This window comes from Nelusetta ayraudi, unplaced genomic scaffold (assembly GCF_046127955.1).
Source record: "Nelusetta ayraudi isolate G7.1 ecotype Tasmania unplaced genomic scaffold, CSIRO-AGI_Nayr_v1 ptg000136l, whole genome shotgun sequence".
Classification (NCBI taxonomy): domain Eukaryota; kingdom Metazoa; phylum Chordata; class Actinopteri; order Tetraodontiformes; family Monacanthidae; genus Nelusetta; species Nelusetta ayraudi.
Window position 1 is genome coordinate 2,238,786 of NW_027466186.1, and position 17,083 is coordinate 2,255,868.

The following is a 17,083-nucleotide window of genomic DNA, read 5'->3' on the forward strand; positions in this document are numbered from 1 at the left end:
CAGGGGTGGAGGCAAGGAGTAGTGGCCAATCAGAAGTACGTAGAGTGTCCAGTGAGAAGTGGGTTGAAAAGTGAAAATGAACAAATCAGTCAGACGCTCTGGGACAGAGTGGAGCACGTGTGCACAATGTGCCATCAAATGAGTCATATTTGATTCCTTTTGGTGAGTGACTCAGATAAACTTGAGTCAAGATTTCCCCTCACAAAGCGGTTTACTTGGAATGGCAATGAACCACATCTGAATACCCACACCTCACCAGAGTTACATGACTGAAGTGATGAAACCAGTTCAGTCCTGTTTCCTACCAGTCAGATCTTCACTGTTGCTCATTGTTTTGTCTCAGGAATTTTTTGTCCACTATTTTTCAATTTTAAAAGTCCCAAGACTTCTTTTTTTTTTTTTTTTTACCAACCAATTCAGAACCGGTGCTCCAGTCTGGAGACAGACGACAGGACAGAAACTGCTGAGGCTTTTCACTTCCTCGCAGTGGTTGCTGGCTGTGCTGCGTTCAAGAGCCTTTGCAAACTTTCCAGTCCGACTCACTGACTACTGTACGAGATATAGGGGGGAATCTATGCACATTTTGTGTGTGTGTGTGTGTGTGTGTATCTGTCTGTGAGTGTGTGTTTGATGGAGCTCCGGGTGGAGGAAGTAATGGTGGAGGCAATCTGGTAGCGGCTGTGTTGTATGCATCGTTTCATGGGTGACGGAGAATGGAGAGACCCCCAATGGGCGCCTCCTTCTGCTCAGAGCAGCCAGGGGAGGGACACTTTAGGGGCTGCAAGATTAAAAGAGGGAGAGTTAAAAAGTCAGTGCGAGGGAGGGGTGGGGGTGGGGGTGGAGGAGAGGGGTCCTGCCATCACATGGGACAGATCAGACCACAGCTGGCTGATTTCATTCATCCCTCGCCTCCCACCCTTCCCATCCACTTCTCTACTTCTCAGCCCTCTCCCAGAAATAACACACCAACACGCTTGCGCCCTCATGAATTCAACTTTTGCCCCCATACCGCAATCCTGTCTGCGTCGTCGCAAACAGTCGTGTCACGCAGGGAAAACAGGCCGATGTGTGAGAAACCGCCATGTTAAATACTTCCGAGACCATGATTAAGGAGCGGAGTGACTCTTCTGCTTGTGCAAGCGGCTCTCGCACTAGTTCAGTGACACGTCAACATGTCAACGTGCCTGCAGTGTAAATGCCACCACACCCTTCAAAAAAATATGAAGACAAAAGCATCACGTACAAACTGTTGTTTCAGGTGGACTTTAATTACACATTATGACAAAACGACTGCCGGAGGTACAGTTGTATCATAGTCAGTTGTGCTAGCCTATGAATGCGTCATTGTCGCTCATGAGCGTTTAAAGCTAAGACAACAGCACTCAAAGAGCAAATGGGCCTTTGACATTGCGATGAGGACGACTTCAAGTTCAAGTCCATTGGAATGGGGAAGGAAGGGGTGGGATTGTCATATAGTTTACAGAGGATGGTCCCAAAAAGAGAAATTATGACAGGCATTAATCCCTTGTTGACAATGATTAGCATCAGTTCTACAACAATTCTGGAAAAAAAAAAAGTCATTGCAATAAACACAATGTCAAGTTAATTAATAGGAAGAACTGTTAGTGCTAAATCATTGAAGATTCCCACTTATGACATTTCAGAGACGTTGAGTCACGCACGCTGCAGATGTTTTCTGTCCTGCTCCTGTAACTTCAAAATGGCGCCGTGTTCCAGCTGCGTCTTCCACTCGTGTGCGCAACGACCTCAGCGAACGCACGAGCGAAGCCGCCGCGTCGGCAGCGACGAGTCGGGCAGACTGACACCTGACATCGCGAGGCCACGACACCCACCGCGGATCACGTACTGTCCTTCGACACGCTGTGGACATGCAACAATTAACTGCTTCACCGCAGAAACATAGCAGAGGCGACCAAATTTTTTGAGGAGAGCAGTTCATGCTGCCGCCAGATCGCGGCTGTATTTCAATCATCGCTATCGCTCCCGCCTCCCACGCTTCCTGCCCCGCGGTCTCTTGTTTTTCCATGCCGGGGAGGCGGAGGACGGAGCGAGATCGGACCACACATACAGATCCAGGCCCCCTCCTCCCCCTTCTCAACCCGCACCCGCACCCGCCCCACCCCCCACCCGCCATCTGTGCACGTCCCTCCGCCTGCAAACTCCACAACATCGAGGCCCTGAACCTCCGCCGAGGAGTCAATCCATCACCAGAGAAAAGAGGGAGTGGGAGAAAACGAAGGGTTGGTGGGAGGAGAGGAGGGGCCGGCTGAGGGGCGGAGGGGCGGAGGGGAGGAGAGGTGAGGAAAAGCGAAAGTGAGACGCCATGAAACTTAATCACAGAGAGGGTCGTGTCGGGCAGAAGAGGGGAACAGATTAAATTAGCATAGCATTAGATATGGAAAATGATCTCTGTCAAAATCATCCACCGCACAATTATAATATGTTAATTACTTATTTCATTAAGGAAGTTTATTATGGCCCCGCAGATGAAATCATGCAGGCCAAAGACACCTGGAGGAAAAGCAGTGATGCCTGAATCTCTCTCTCTCTCTCTCTCTGACTCTCTCTCTCTCTCTCTCTTTTCTCGTCTTTCTGTCTCTGCTGTCCTTCTCCGTCTCCCCCCACCGCCCCCCCAAAAAACGACCGTCATTCCTTCACTCTCCTTTCTTTGTTCCTCATTAAAGCTCGGCGGTGTCGCGCTTTAAAACGCCGTGTTTAATGATCTCTGCGGCTGCCGTTGGAGAGTTGCACCGACGGCCACCGGAGAAGAGGCTGGATGTTCACCCCGCTGCGTCCCATCTCGTGTGGCTCATCAGCCGAAGTGAGTGAGCGTATAAATAGCCTGGATATGGTACAAACATCTGTGCATCTCCAAGCCCACAGCTTTTCAATTCATAGGAATACTTGATGCTTCAGTTCTGTATTCTATATTTCTGATTAAAAAAAAAAATCCTTTTTACAAGTTTACCTTGTGGCATAATTTCTGTGGATTGAGTTTATATTATATTTTGGTTGGGACCATGTATTGAGATCAATGTGGAAGCCACTGCAACAAATTGGAATTTTGTTAGTTCCCAATGAAAACAATACATCTGAGTATGCTACACTTACAATATGATGCACCAATCTTGACGTGGACAGTGTGCCAAATCATTCTCTGTTATTTTTCACTTACAGGAAGTGATGACTTGCAGGAATTTTAGCAAGTAAATAGCGAAGAGAGATTGGAATATGAATTTCAAATTGATGGAATTTACGAATTGATCATGGGTAACAGATGTTTATGTCAGTTATTAGTTCTTGTGAGAGGCCCCACGCAATTGCCACGTGCTGAACGAAAGGACTCCCGGAAGTAGGCGGGCTGGAAAGAGGGTACTGGTAGTGTGGGCGGCTACTTGGCTACCCTGTTGTGGAGAGGTTTGTCGCCACCATGTATCACTAGCTCCAGTTCTCCTATTATGAATTGAACGACATAAAGAATGCTTTTGCAGTTATGACTGACAACTGATTCTGTCCTCTGTACGCAGAGTATGAAAAGTCTTGGATTGCAAGTTAATGCATCACCGTGGTCAGGGCTGCGTTAGCTAGCTAATACTAAAGTTAGCTTGCGCACTGAAGCTACTCAAACAACGTCAATGACAACATTCATCGAGGGTGCGAAGCCCAGATCGCCGGAGTGTTTTGAGTGCACAAAAGTATGACACAAGTCACGTTGTGAATACACACTTCAGATATGTTTGCACTCAAAGCATCGAGTGTTTAGTACTGAAGCATCTGATTTGCCGCTCATAGCAGTCGTAGCAAGAGTCATTAACTTTGAAAGGCCCCTGCGCTTTTATGGAGTGATGAAAACACACCTTGCCCACAAGGTGACATATCAAAAGTTTTGCACCAAATTTTTCTCGACAGTTGGATGTAAATGGGCGGGTTGGGGTAGAGCGTCGCGGCACAGGGCTGTTTGTATTTGTTTCCGCAGCCCTGCAGTCTGGCTAGCTGGCTCGTTGCCTTCCTGGCTTGTCAGCGCCGGTCGGTCGGATAGACAGACGATGATGACGGCAGTCATCGGGGGATGTAGCAGCCTTCCACCCATCCATCCCCGCACAAAAAAAGTGGCGAGAGGAGCAGGTGCAGTAGAACGGAGAACAAAGAGGAGAGGAGTGCGGATGGAGGGAGGTTATGTGAGGGAAACAGAGAGGCGCCTCTTTAACCCTGTAAGCACTGTACCGCAGCTCGTAGTACATTGATCAGATCGATTGGGTGAATCGATCCCAGTCATGTTGAATTACATTGCATTCACACCTTAGAAATCTGTGAACGCAATGAAGGAAGAGATAGATTGTCTAAGTCTGTCCTTGAAACTTCAGGAGGCATTCAATCTTTTTTATATATATATTTTTTTTTGCCTCAGCAGTGTAAAACACTAAACACATTGTGTGGCTCTGGTAGGTTTGAGTGTCATGATTTCTTGGAGTAGATCCAAAATAAGATGTGGTGTTGAAGTGGTCAAGATGTTCCACTCGTAGCCACTTGTCAGCCTGAGCCGCTGCAGTGGCAGAAAAGTCAGGGATCACCGGCGTAAGTAGGATTCCTCCTCTGGAGACTATAACTGTGAGCCGTCCACATGTTTATCGAGCCTCCGTCCGACGCCGTCTTCGCCAGAGACCGAAGTGGTGGTCCAACTAAGTGCCGCCTAACTTGTTTTCTCTTTCCAGCCTTCCTCTGGATGGGCCTCCACAGTTCCTCAGAAAACTGCTGATTTGAAGCGACTGTGAATTTGATATGCTGCTGCGACCAGTGGGACCCCCAGCCAATCATCGTCTGCTTTCTGCTCTTTCAGCAAACTTCTACCAACTCTCCTGCTCTTGATATTTTTTTTTCCATGCCAAGTGAACTTAAACTTCTAGCCAACGTTCGGTGCATTAGGCTCCATTAAGCTATTTCAGTTGTTACGAAAACAAATTCAACTCCATATTCTTTACCGTTCTGATACTGTGGTTCCACAGTCAATTCTATGAGAATGAGGCAAAGATAGCTGAAGTGTATGAAGCTGTCTGCCCAGTTGTTGCTGCCCTGCATCAGAACGGTCACATGACTCGCTCTACTTTTGTGAGCTACACACGTCTGGACTGTTACTGGGAAGCACAAAAAAAGGAAGGCTAGCTTGCAGTGAAACCAATGCTGCCACTGTTTGGTCCGTTTTTAAACCCAACTTTTCCTGCTCGAAAATCGAACTAGCAAGTCCCTGCTGGGATCGTGCGCAGCACCAAGACAGAGCGGCGCAGCGCTGCTATCAAATGGAACGAAAGCTGATTTTCAAAGAGCGATTTATGAATATAAAAATATGCATATCACATGTTCATTTTGTAACCGTAACTGCTACATCCCCGGATTTAGCGATCCGCTAATAGATTCAAATGCGAGAATCAGAAATATTATATAAAAAGCTGCAGAGAGATCAAAGGTAGCTGATAAAAAGCCATAGCGTCTGATGCGCGTACAGTATGCTGCTGGGAACTGGGTTGAGGGAGGGGGTAGAGGGAAAAAAAAACAACAAATTTAGACGTTTAACATCTCTCAGAAGAACCCAAATTTTCAAAAACATCTCTGCTGCTTAACATGTTCAGCATCCCAACTTCAAAAAAAAAATCCCGTAGTGCCTCTCGTATTGGCCGCCAGGCTTCAAGCGGAAGCCGTATTGATCGCAAAGTGAGAGGACTTGCGAAAGATAAATAAAAGGGAGGGTGGGGGGTAGAAAAAAGGAAAGGAGATGAGAGAGCAGAATTGGAAGATATATATCTTTATATGTATGTAGTATATATATATATGGCAAGAGAAAGAGAGCAAAAAGAGAGACGGAGACAGGCCAAATAAACCAGGGGCAAAATCTTCAGTATCTGGGGCTTCTGTTCCGCAAGGAACACAAGGATGAGAGGAGGAGCGGGAAGATCTTAGGGAGCGTGCTCAAAAAGGGAGGCGGCGCACACACGTACGCACCCGACGGCGAGGGTCACCGTCGGAACGCCGCGGAGGCGCAGCAGAGCCCGGCGGCAACGCGGGAACACCCCGGCTCTGCCTGCAACGCACCGCACACAGTCCAAAACACACAACAACACACAAAAACACACCCGCCGCCGTGTAAATAGGAACCCGGCCGCTGTCACGCAGATGCGCCGCAGTCCCGCTCGGTCCGTCCTCGGGAGGGCGCGGGCGGGTGAAGTCGACGGCGGCGGCTCTCTGGGGGATTGCCGAGCGGTCACACAAACAATGAAGCCCCCCCCCCCTTCCATCGCTAAGTCTTAGCCAACTCACACAAGCTCACGCTAAAGGCAAAGGAAGGAGGTGGGGAGGAGGCGCTTCCTGAAAAACACCATGATCTTTTTTCTTCCTATTTCTTCTTCTTCTTCTTCTTCTTCTTCTTCTTCTTCTTCTTCTTCTTCTTCTTCTTCTTCTTCTCCTTCTGCGATGACGCAATTGTCACGTCGGATCGGGCTTGGTTTTTCAATCAGGGCGTCTGTCTGACGAGTGGCTTGGTAACAAAAAAAAAACAACAAAAAAAACGCAAATTATCATGTTGACTCGCAACAAACAGTGTGTAATTACATCACGGCCTGTCGGGAGGTATTAAGGAATCCTCACCCCCCCCCCCCGCTGTTGCCAGAGTAATGAGACGCTAATTCAGGCTACGTCTGACACGGCCATCGCAAGTTCAAAGATGCGCCCAAACACGCTGCCATCGAGCGCTTATTTATATGAATTTTCCCCTTTTTTTTGCACTGAGATGTGACGTGCGAGGGTCTCCGGCGTGTCGGATTAGCTTCCACAAAGGCTTTCGGTAATTGATTCACCAGCGGGGACAAACGTCTCCGTTGCATCCCCTGCGTATTGGACCCGCCTCTGATTTCATTCACACTTTTCTATTCGTAGGGTGAAGGAGCACCAGCGGCCCGGACTCGGAGTCCTGTTTCCCAAAGTTCGGCGCTCCCGCTTCGCAGAAGAGGCCGAAATGGGTTCAGCACTGAGCTTGATCCATCATGCACTCCTCCAGACCTCTTTAGTTCAGAGGTGGCAAACAAATTCACATGATGTACTTAAGTAAAAGTATGGATGAAAAAAAAATATTCTGGTAACGCAAAAGTACTCATTCAACCCTTTACTCAATTAAAAGTAAGAAAGCACAGGTTCAGAAATTAGCTTAAGTAAAACAAAGTAAAAATGTTGTTTTTTTTTGCTCTCAGTCATTGTTGGATGTTGACAATGTTATTTTCTACGTTTTTATTTTTCTCTCCACTGAAAACGTACTGAGCAGTGACCCCAAAGCCAAGGTAATAACCTCTAAAATATGACCTACTTTTGTATTTAACTACAAAAAGGCATAATACAAATAGCTCCACTTCAGGCAATAACAATTAAAATACATCCATTCATTCATTTTCTATACCCGCTTATTCCTATTCAGGGTCACGGGGGTCTGCTGGAGCCTATCCCAGTTGTCTTAGGGCGAAGGCAGGGTGACACCCTGGACAGGCCGCCAGTTCATCGCAGGGCCACATAGAAACAAACAACCATTCACACTCACATGCACACCTACGGACAATTTAGAACGTTCAATTGACCTCTCATGCATGTTTTTGGAGTGTGGGAGGAATCCGGAGAACCCGGAGAGAACCCACGCAGACACAGGGAGAACATGCAAACTCCACACAGAAAGGTCCAAGGCCCGGAATCGAACCCACGACCTTCTTGCTGTGAGGCGGCAGCGCTAACCACTTTTAAACATCTGAGTGATGAGCATGTTTTTCCAATGTAAAAAGTATAAAGAAGATATTTGTGTACAAATGGTCGATCGGGAAGGGCGTTCGCTCAACCGCTGTGTTCTGTAATCTGTGGGGAATAAAGTGCGCCGTCAAACCAAAAAACCGGAGGAGAAAATGTTTTTGTTCCATGGGAAAAGCCGGAGCTGTAATTCCGGAACAGTCGAGTGCCGTGGAGAGGCGTTCACTGCCGCTCAGGAGAAGCAAAGGCCAGAGAGGTGAAGGGAGGAGAGTAAATAAAAATCACCGGCCTTTGTTGGTGGCCGTCAGACGTCTTGTTTTATGAACATTTTGAAATACTATGAAGAAAAAGGTCTGTTTTTCACTCATGCCATTGATGGATCAGCTGTTTCTGCTCCTGGAAAAAAAAACGTTTGGGTTGCTTTGAAGGCCGGCCAAGACAGCTGGCCTGAATGGAGCAAGTAGGCTCCGGAGGATTTACACGTCGTTCCTCTGTCGGTGATGGAAGAAGGAGTTTGTGAGTTGTGGCCAACAAAATGAGTGGCGGAAGACTTTTGAGAATAATAACTTCACTGCTCTCCCTTTTGGAGCTGATTCTGTGTGTTACCTTGTCAGCAGAGCAGCCGAGTCCTGCAATGGCGAAGCGTTACATAGAGGCATGTTTAGATAAATGAAGGCATCGGCATTGTTAGGATTGCCCATCCTAACAATGCCTGCTGTGGTTATTAAAGTTGCATTGACAGCGAGATTGGGAGGTTGTGAGTTGAATTGCCACTTCCGGTACCTTTCCTCTGTGCAGTTTGCAGGTTCTCCCAGTGCCGGCGTGGGTTTTTCTCCAGGTGCTGCAGCTTCCTCCCACAGTCCGACAGAGGTGACAAAAGCATTTCGATTGTACACGTAAGCGAAGATACAGATACATTGCAAAATAGTAAAAGATGTTGTTGATAATTTTGCGGAATGAAAAAGCTTGGGTAACGTAGTGTAGTATGATAGCTATGACCATAGAGCTATTATTGGATGTTGATACTTTTAAAAACCAATAACCAACATTTTTTATATTTTCCCGTCCTGAAAACGCACTGAACAGTGATCCTCAAAGCCCAGGTACTCTAAAACATCCCCTCTAAAATATGATCCACTTTTATATTGAACTCCACAAGAGCATTGTTCAAATAGCTCCACTTCAAACAATAGAGAATAATAATTGAATTGCTTTGAATGCACTTTGTATCTCTTAAACACGAAAGTAATGAGCCTGTTATTCCAATTTTTTTTTTCAGTCGAAGCAAAAAGGTGTGAGAAAAAGTAATACTCAAGTAAAGCACAGGTACCTGAAAATTCTACACAAGTAAAGAAGTATTTGTACTCGGCCGCTTCCCAACTCTGCAGTCCAAAAACGCGTACGTTAGGTTAACTGCCCAGCGCATGGCAGCAAATGGCTGTTTGTCTCTGTGTATAAAACAAAAAGACAATTCAGTTTTATCACCCCAACAAAATAAAACATTATTTTTTTTTTTACCAATTTCATCGCATCCGGGACTTCAACCTTCTTGCGAAATCTCTTCAGCAATCACTGAGCAGCAGACGACGGCAGCGGTAGGAGTGACTCACCAGGGCGGGATGAGCGGCTCTGACATGTGAGACAGAGGAAGGTTGGGCGGGTTCAACCGAGAGGGAGACGACCGGAGTTCGGAGCGAGAGGCAGGTGCGTTATATTTAAACCAGCGGGCAGCTGATCCACTGCCTGAGTGTGAATGCAAATGAAGCAGCAGCAGCAGCAGCAGCAGCAGCAGCAGCAGCATCATTGTCGTCGTGGGCCTTTCTCCCTGGAAATCCACTCCCTGTGTAAAACCTGAGGTGGACCAATGGTGAACTCTCCTCCTCTGCAGCCCCTCCGCTGGCCTACATAGACAGCGTGACGCACACACACACACACACACACACACACACACACACACACACACACACACACACACACGTGCGCGCGCACATCGACACGGAACCCGCACAGTCCCCCTCCTCTCCCAGGCAGCCGCCCAAATCAGAGATCAAAGGCTGGATTTGTAAAGCTAATGGCTGCGGCGCTGCAGCCAGGGACGGGGAACGAGGGAGGAGAGAAACAGTGAGAAAGAGGGCAAAACAGACAGACAGACAGACAGACAGCAGCAGCGGCGGAGGAGGAGGAGGAAGAGGCAGAGCGACAAAGGCGTGTGGTGGATTCTTCAGGCTGCGGCAGTGACGTGCGGATGTTGAAGGAATCCTCGCGGACACCGACTTGATTGTATAAAAACAGGTTTGTTACAAAGAGGTCGGGTGTCGATCGGGCGACCGGTCCGCCTGAGGAGGTGGCATGTCCAGGTGCGTACCAACTCTCACGAACTCCTAACCTCACGGTTCGAACGTCACCTTTCACCTCCTCACACACGCAGGTCTCGTCATCATGCACATTTCCTCATAAGGAGGACGACGAGACGAACATGAAACAGGAGACGCAGGGATGGGAAAGTTAGAGAAGCCAGGTTGGAATTGTTGTCGAGGGAGTCGAGATGAAACCATCCCGAGGAAGTAGCCTGATGCGCGAACTGCGCTACACCGAGAGGTCTGTTTGTCTCACCAGGCAAGAGGCCTGTAGGAGCGAGGACAAAGCTTCAGACACCACAGGCGCAAAGGAGGAAGAACGCGGCTCCAGTTTAGCAGGAAAAAAAAACAACACAATTGCTCGACACGTTGTCGCGTGTGGACCGGCCAGGCTATTTAAAAAAAAATAATAATGATTAAAAGGAATACAGTGGGAGGTATCTTCCAAAAAAAAAAAAAAAAAGAAGACGAAGAAGAAGAAGAAGGCGTTCACACTTTTAACTTTCGGCCGGCCGCAGTTTTTCCTTTTTCTTTTTTTCCCCTCCTACTTTAAGGCGGCGCGGCGAGAAACACGTCCACAGATGGCGGCTATCTCTCGCTCTGCCGCCGTGTGGGATTGTGGGATTGATGGTGTCGAAGCAGACCTTTCTCTTTGTCTCGCACATGGCGCAAGTGCCGCCGCTGCTATTCCTGCAGCGCCGGCGAGAGGCCATTGAGACAAATGGCACGGGTACAAGAAAAAGAGAGGGGAAGAAAAGGAGGAGAGGAGAGGGAGAGAGAGAGAGAGAAAAAAAAAACGGTATCGCTTTAAAAAAGGAAAAAAAAAAACACACACACAAAAAACAACCAACCCGACCGAATCCCCTCGCATTCAGCCTGCCGGTTTGCATTGTCCTAACGTTCATAATGCTTTAAGCCTGTCAGTAGTGCTCAGTCACTCCCACTCGCTGTGCCGAAATCCTCGCTGTCACCGGGAAAGAAGGGAAAAACAACACAAAACGAAAGAAAGAAAGAGACAGGAGCGACGATTTGGTGATCACAGCGACATATTGCCGAGCGTATTTCACCGCCGCGCTCCCAAACTCTCTACTCTCTACGTGCTCTCGTTTCCAGTTCACTCAATTAGGAGCCCCCCCCCCCCCTTTTTTTTTTTTGTTTTGGTGGCTCCTCGGTGACGGTGACGAGGGAGGAAAAGTGGCTCTCGCGTGCATCAGCGGTGGAATCGGGCCAGAAACGCTGGATTTTTCCCGATGTCACCGACGCCCGCAACGTCATTATGGTGACAATAAAGAAGCAAAATGAGTTTAAAAAAAAAACAAAAAAAACAAAAACGTGTTCATCAAGGTAAATGTTTGCGCCTCATTGTTTGTGCCGCTGAGTCATTAGCTGCATTTCGATTACAGTTTTTTCGCAAAAAAAAAGTGATATTTCTAAAATTTTGACAAAGTACAATTGCGATTTGCAGGTGTTTCCATTGAATGGTGTGAAGCACAAAAGCCGTATTCTCGTAAAAAAAAATCTCGTCCTGCAAGAATTACGTTTCCTTTGTGATATTGTTCTCTTTGATTACTTGTAAAAAAGAAAATAGTAAAAAAAAAATACTCAGTCTCCTCCACAACACAATGCAGCATTTTCACTTGAAATGAACTGGTCACGTGACCTCGGATGTCACGTCCAGTGACGTGTAAATGCAAAAAAGAAAGTGTTTCCATGACACTTTTGCTAGATACCTCTATATCGATACGTCTGAAAAACCACCTCGTGAGAGCGAAAAACCTTTTTTGTGATATTTGAGAGGTTTTTCAGAGTTTAGGTATTTCCATTATTCGTTTTTTAATGCGCTATTTAGGTTTTACGCAGTACTAGGGGTAATAACTGCATTAGCCTTGTGTTGCTAGCGTAGCCCGATGACGCGAAGACGGCCCATGAGCATCCGCTTCCTCCTTCTGCCCATCATTCGGACTCCATCGCTCATCCCAACGAGTCTGCCGAGGCCCCTCCGTATCCCGAGAGAGGGAGAGAGGGACGCAGGCAGGCTGAGGAAGAGGATGATGCCGAGGGATGAGGGCCAAAGCCGCGGCTCTTTGTCAGGTGACAAAAGCTTTCCCGACGCAACAATAGCTATCAGTCACTCCCCGAGCCTGTCGGATTATACGGATCACTATGCGGATGCGGCGGTATGTGTAGGTGTCTGTTTATGTGGAGGGAGGGAGGGGGATGGTTGGTTTAAGGGGTGATGGTTTAGGTGGAGGAGGAGGAGGAGGAGGAGGAGGAGGAGGAGGAGGAGGCGGCTCACGCTGCTCTCCTGCACTGTCGTCAACAAGCAGTAGATAACTGTTGTTGTGTTTGCATAAGCAACCGTAGCAGCCCGAGCTAACTAGCAGTTTTCCTCGCCTCCTTCCCTGAAGATGAAAACGTGCGGTCGTTACTTTTTTCACAGGTTTTATTTATTCATTTATTTTTAAAGGCGCCTTAAATGGCTCCCAGTTCAATCATAGGCCAGCACTCTGAAAGAAAAGAAAAAGATACGATTCAATAAGCAATTTGATGTCAATAAAAAGGGAACTTAATGCCTAGTTATGTCACAGAGCACTGATATGTCTACCAGAAAAATACAAAAAGTAAATGGAAGCAAATGTAAAGGGAATTTCAGGAAACACCAGCGCATTGACTCAACAGCAAATCCAAGGAAGTTGCTTCAAATGATGGTGTTTCCATTGAATTTCTAATGCAAAGTTGTTCCTAATGTGCATTTTAAAGGTTTTATGGAAACACAGTAGGTGGCATGTGGCAACGGGTCTCCTGGGTGCTTTGCTGTTATGTTTACAGTATGTCTTTACATAAAGAAAGCTTGTTGTAGTTCACACGTGCACTTCCTTCAGTTCGTTTTTTTGTTGTTATTTTGTTTACAAAGACAAAATATCATTTATGCAGCTATAATGTGCATTCCGTTTGCTTAAAACAAGACATACCGTACAGCCTTGTGTGTTTCTTTCGGCAATATAATGTCGCAAACAAACCTAAACAATTCAATTCAGTTCAAACACAGGAGGGTCGGGTCACTTTACAGTTGTGTCTTTCTTCTGGGGAACGTTTTTATTCGCACTTACAGTATGAAAAGTAAATTCTAATTCATATTCATATTCAAAAAAATGATCAGAACCGCTTGAACCTCATCCGCAAAGGAAAACATTTAAAGGACCCCCCCCCCCCGCACTCTCTGTCCTTCAACGGGAACAAATGACTCCTTTAGATTGTCTCACCGTCTAAATTCCCACCCTGGGCCTTTGAATCCATTAGGGACGCTTCTCCAAATGAAGTCCTAACAAGTACCTGAGGTTGATCATCTGTAGTGGTGGATTTGGGTGAAAGGGGCATTGACAGTGACCCTCGGGCGAACTCTCCCTCGGGTCAGAGTTCGCTGCGAGCACTATGCTAAAAGGGTCTGACTGGAAAGTGTCTGAGAGGAGAGACTGGTCTCCCAGTAACACGCACGCAAGCACGCGCGCGCGCGCACAGCCGCGCACACGCACGCACAGGCACATACACACACACACACACACACACACACACACATTAAAAAAAAAAAAAAAATCAATGATGTGGCCGGTTGCGGGTCTTCTTCTCAATCAGCCAAAACGACAGCAAGCCAGATGGCCACTGGGTAAGTTGGCTGTCAGGCCATCAGTATCATTATTACCCATAAGGCTCGGCACGGTCAAAAGGTCAAGGGGTGGCCCTCTGGAAATCTGTCAACCTGAAACGTCCAGGAAACCAACAGTTCCGTGCATCGCCGTCAGCGTGCGTGTTATTTATCTAGATTACGCAGCGCAGGGTCAGCGGCGCTTGCTGAACAATAAGACACGGTGTCAATTACGGGGCGCCCGTGATTCCCTTTGTAGCGAGAGTTTTGTTTGCGTGACCTCAGAGCGTCTCTCCCTCGGGTTCCCGTTTCCGTTTCGTCGTTTTCGAGTCCAACAGCACATTCGGTTTCAGCGCGGCCACTCAAGTCCCAGATGTTTGTAAGCAGTAAATGTCAGCAACCGGCTCCTCCCGAGTTCTGCAAGAAAGAAAAAAAAAAAAAATTGCCGTTCAAAAAAATGTGTTCATTTTCTGTCCTTGATCAGATAGCGCGGCCGCCCTTCTAGGAATAATCTGCGTGTCTTTGAACAGTAGATGACCTCGGTGAACTCGAGAGTAACACTGCCCTGATGAATCTGAGGTCACGGGGTCGCGGCAGCGTCGCGGGTTCACGGAGAGGTTTCCTGTCTGACCTTTCGCACCGTGTCTCGCTGATAACCCTCCCGTGTGGAATGAGGACGCGGGGCGTTTGGAGAAAGTTCCAAAACAAAAGTGAATATTCCCTCTCAGCTGTGAGTCGAGCAAGTCGTAAGCCTGAGCGACGTCCAGCCTTAAATATTAAAGTTGACTGTAAATTCTCAGGGCTTGGGTCACTCTCCAAATTCACACAACTAAACTTACCATATTAGCTTATCTAACCGTTTGTAGAGGAGTATTACAGGACTAAGAGGGTGTAGAAGATGGAGGGATGGATGGAAATTCATCTTCTTGAGTATAAATAGGGGATATGAGAACATAGTTCTTGGTGAGAAAAATGGTTTAGTTTTAGGCTGAATCAAAAGTCAAGAAGTTTCCATGCAGAGTTCCTTGTCCACTTGAGATTTTCTATTTTGTTTTTCAATGTGTATGTAAAAAATGATAAGAGAATCGTCTTCATATTATTAAAACATGAGTGTCCTTTTGGACATTAAAGCATCAGTAAGTAGTTAAACAGTACCAAGAAACAAAGCACCTCCTCGTGTAACCAGCAGCAGGAAAACAGTGTGCGCTATATTTATTATTATATTCATTCTGTACTTTAAGGGACGGTTGGCAACCCTAGTCTTTGCTAGCACGTAGCTAGTGTCCTTACTTTGGCGTAGAGTGCGGCAAAAACAGCAGACGGATCCACTGTGCAGTGGTGCTAACGCTTATTAGCCAGCAGCAAAAGTAACCGTATGCGGCCGCAGAGCTATGCTCATAGCTTACAAGCTAGCGTCGTCAGAAGCCTGCCGCTCACAACATCAAAGTTGCGTCGACGGTCTTACGTCGAGTCTCCTGAAGTGCCAAACTGCTCCGTTGCGCCTTTGATCCTCGAATAACGCCGGCGTGATGAGCGATTCAACTGCGTTTGAACCTTTGTTCAGCCGCGGAAGAGAGCTAATTATTTGTGAAACAAACCCCGTCGTCCTGCGAGTCCTCCAGCAAATGATCATCAACCCCCTTGTCCTGCAGCGCACAAAACGCATTCCTCTGAAGCTATGTCATCGCGCCTTTAGTAATGCAAATGCACTCAACGTCACGCGCAACTACAGGTTGTAAAAGAAAAAAAAAAAAAAAGGAAACGAGAAGCCACTCTGAAAACGGAGGCGAAACGTTAACGCCACCTTTTAACAGACAGCTGTAATGATATATGTCGGCTGCGCTGCTCCGGCTCCCGCTGATTAAACACAATGAGGGATCAACAGCATGTTGTTTTTTTTTGTTTTTTTTTAATGATTGCTCTCTGTTTACTGCCCTGCCTGCATGTCAAAGACTCACAGTGTGTGCGTGTAAACATTATGTGTTGTCTATCACCACAGACACACAGACACACACACACACACACACACACACACACACACACACACACACACACAAGAGCGGGCCTGTATGGGAAAACAGCAGTCACGTAGGAGGGGAGACAGTTGCACTGTCTGGTGAAACCATAGATTGGCACAACTCTCTAAACAGATGCAGTGTCACAAACACACACACACACACACACACAGAGAAATATATGTGTACCCACTCAGACTAACCATAAGGCAAGAAAAATATATAATAATTAAATACTCCGCGCTACGCGCTACGTGACCTTACCCCCAACAATGGCGCCCACCTACGCAAACAATCTGCGTGACAGCAAGAAGGCAACAGAAACGACACACAAGTTCCTCTCCTGGTATTTCTTCACGGATTAGCACACGGCACTAGAAGCTGACACAAATCTGCATACTTCAGAAAAAAGGCTGGCCGAATTTCAAAGTTGAAAACCTCGCGGTGAAAATAAATAAAATCCCGTTATGATATTTAGTGCCACGCAGAAGAAAATGACAGTGGTGCCACAGGTGTTGTTGTAGCTAATTAGCCAAACAGTAGCTGCGTTTCCATTACGTTTTTTTTTTTTTTTTTCGCAAAATAAAAGCCAATTTTCACTTGAAGTGAACTGGTCATGTGACCCCGCACGTCACGTCTGGTGACATGTACATGCAAAAAAGGGTTTCCGTGACACTTTTGTGATACACCTCTTAAATCAGTACATCTGAAAAACCACCTCATGAGAGCGTCAAAACCTTTTAGCGATATTTGAGTTGAGGTGTTTCCATGACCACTTTTTTATTGCGACATTTAGGTCTTGAGCAATTACAGGCATAATGGAAATGCAGCTATGGTCAATGTGTTTTTTTTTTTCCTTGTGCGTCAACATTCTTATTTCTTATTTCCTGAGGACGACATAAACGAAAAGCCTCCGCGAGTCACGGCTACATTTTGGTAGCGCAGCACTGTGTCTCGGTTACATGGACGATGCCCCGCAATCAAGGACATCAGGGCATCACTGTTTATACACAAAGTGCTTTTTGGACATTTACTTACATTCTGAGGAGGTTTTTCAAAAGAACCTGCACCCATAACCCCCCCCCCCCCCCTCCTCTCCACACCCACACCCACACCCCCAACCCTGATGTAATGCATCAGCTGCCTGCGAGCCGCTCCTTAATGGAAGGCAAGTGTTTACCTCCACCCTCCCCGCTGTCGCTGATTAGTTTCAGGAGGCCTTTTTAAATGCCACTTCGCCACGACACAACACTCTCGGCGAGCACGCGATCATT